Here is a 3,315-nt window from a genome sequence, read left to right on the forward strand (position 1 = left end):
GCCGAACGGCCTACTCCTGCACCTATTTTCTATGTTTTTATGTTTCTATGTTTCTATGTTTAAATCCAATCCAGCGAAATACTGCCCCATCAGTTTACTCTCACTCATCAGCAAAGTGATGGAAGGTATCGTCGACAGTGCTATCAAGCGGCACTTATTTACTAATAACCTGCTCACCGATGCCCAGTTTGAGTTTCACCAGGACCACTCAGCTCCAAACCTCGTTACAGCCTTGGTTTAAACATGGACAAAAGAGCTGAATACCAGAGGTGAGATGAGGGTGACTGCCCTTGACATCAAGGCACCATTTGACCAAGGGTGGCATCAAGGAGCCCTGGGAAAATTTAAGTCAATAGGTATCGGAGGGGAAAATTCTCCACTGGCTGGAATCATAACAAGCACAAAGGAAGATGGCTATGGTTGTTGGAGGTAAATCATCTCAGCCCAAAGACATCGCTGTAAGAGTTTCTCAGGGCAGTGTCCTAGGCCCAACCATCGTCAGCTCCTTCATCAATGACCTTCCCTCTATCGTAAGATCAGAAGTGGGGATGTTCGCTGCAGTGATGATTGCACAGTGTTCAGTTCCATTCACAACTCCTCAGATAATGAAGCAGTCCATGCCCGCATGCAAGAGCTGGATGACATTCAGACTTGGGCTGATAAGTGGCAGGTAACATTCACGCCACACAAATGCCAGGCAATGACCATCTCCAACAAGCGAGAATCTAACCACCGCCCCTTGACATTCAACGGCATTACCATCGCCGAATCCCCCACCATCAACATTCTGGGGGTCACCATTTTCCAGAAACTTAACTGGCCCAGCCACATAAATACTGTGGCTCCAAGAGCAGGTCAGAGGCTGGGTATTCTGCGGCGAGTGTCTCACCTCCTGACTCCCCAAAGTCTTTCCACCATCTACAAGGCACAAGTCAGGAGTGTGATGGAATACTCTCCACTTGCCTGGAGAGTGCAGCTCCAACAACACTCAAGAAACTTGACACCATCCAGCTCAAAGCAGCCCGCTTGATTGGCACCCCATCCACCACCTTCAACATTCACTCCCTCCACCATTGGCGGACCATAGCTGCAGTGTAGACCATCTACAAGATGCACTGCAGCAACATGGCTTCTTCGGAAGCACCTCCAAAACCTTTGAGTTCTACTGCCTAGAATGACAAGGGCAGCAGGCGCATGGGAACACCATCACCTGCAAGTTCCCCTCCAAGTTATTCACCATTCGGGGTATATTGTCGTTCATTGTCACTGGGTCAAAATCCTGGAACTCCCTTCCTAACAGCACTGTGGGAGCACCTTCACCACCCGCACTGCAGCGGTTCAAGAAGGCGGATGCCACCACCTTCTCGAGGGCAATTAGGAATGGGCAATAAAAGCTAGCCTTGCCAGCGACGCTCACATCCCAGAAACAAGTAAAAAATAAATCAGCTCTACCTCTCCACCACCTCTCTTAATCTTTCCCCCAGCTCTCTTGATCATTCCACTGCCCCTGTATTGTTGGATTACCTGCCTGGCATCCAGTCCTGGCTAAGTTGCAATTTCCTCCAGTTAAATATTATAAAGATCAAAGCCCTCATCTTCAGCCCCCACCATAAACTCCGTACCCTCGCCGATTCCATCTGCCTCCACAGCCACTCTCTCAGGTTGATCCAAACTTGCAACCTTGCTGTCCTATTCAACCCCCAGCCAAGCTGAAAAATTCATATCGTCTCTGTTAGAATGACTGCCGACACCTAACCTCTGCTCTGGCCTCAGCCCATCTGCTGCTGAAACCTCCATCCTTACCTTGGTCACCTACTGACTTGCCTATTCCAATGCTCTCCTGAGTTAGACACTCACATCGCAATCTCTGATCTCTATGCATTAGTGCCAGGCTCAAATGTGAACCCTGATCAGCTTGCACTGCACGTATCAGGGAAATGTCTTGATCACTGACTCAGGATTATGATATCAAAGGAAATGCCACTATTTTGACGTCATTCATGGAGCACTGCCCAACAGCCAAACTCGGTGAACATTGCTCAATATGAGCTGAGTTTAGTTGACTCCTGTTGCAGAAAATTAAACAGGAAAACAATTCGATCTGTGTTATTGGGAAGTGGCAGAATAGCTCAAAGGATCGATACTATTTATCAGGTTCGGGGTTCACACATCTAAGAAATGTCAGCCTTTGCGTTATTGCATATCAGAATTGGATAAAACTGCTTTATAGTAAGGTTGACATAAAATAGAACTATTTCTTACCTTCTGTCACTTGCCAGGTAAACGGTTTTAACCAATGTGCTGTCAGAGTTGAGAATGACCTTACCTGACCTCTTTCTAGAAACATGCTCGTTTATACTATCTACTTTAAATATCATCTCTGGCAACTCACTGCACAGCTCTGCTGCACTGTGGGTAAACTAGTTGTGGCTGATTTCTAATTTTATCCAGCAAAATATAAAAGCAACATTCACCAATGTCCGCAGCCTTTGGTCCCGCCACAAACTCCATTCCCTGACCACCATTTCCATCCCTGACTAATGTCTGAAGCAGAGCCAGCCCTTGGTGTTGTGTTTGAGCTTCCGACCACATATCTGCTCCATCACCAAGACTGCCTATGTCGATATCCACCTCTGTAACAACGCGCGACTCCGAGCCTGCCTCAGCTTATCTGCTGACGAAACTCTCATCCGTGCCTTTGTTACCTCTAGACTGGACTATTCCAATGCTCTCCGGGCCAGTCTCCCACCTTCCACCCTACATAACCCTGTGCTGATCCAGTCCCCTGATGCCAGTATCTCAACTCGCACCAAGTCTTGTTCACCCATCACCAATGTCGCGTGGCCCCTTTAACGGGCTGTGCGGCCCATTCAGAATTGCGCACATGCGGGTTTATTCAATTTCAAAGCCAGCTCACTGACTGCAGGGGACCCCTGGAGCGCTGCTCGGCCACGCAGCTTAAAGAGGTCATTGGCCATCGCCCCTGTGCTTGCTGGCCTACACTGGCTCCCAGTGCGACGAAGCTTTGAATTTAAAATCTTCATCTTGGTTTTCAAATCCCTCCATCCCTCCATGGCCTCACCCCTCCCTATCTCTGTAGCAGCCTTCGAGTTCTCTGCGCTCCTCCAATTCTGACTTCTTGTGCAGCCCCGATTTTAATTGCTTCACCATTGGCTCCGTGCTTTGAGCTGGCCTGGCCGTGAGCTCTGGAATTCCCTCGATAAACTTCTCCGCCTCTCTACACCCTTTAAGATGCTCCTTAAAACTTAATTCTTTGAACAAGCTTTTTATCATCTGTCCTGATATTGCCTTCTG

This window comes from Pristiophorus japonicus, chromosome 19 (genome assembly GCF_044704955.1).
Source record: "Pristiophorus japonicus isolate sPriJap1 chromosome 19, sPriJap1.hap1, whole genome shotgun sequence".
NCBI lineage: Eukaryota > Metazoa > Chordata > Chondrichthyes > Pristiophoridae > Pristiophorus > Pristiophorus japonicus.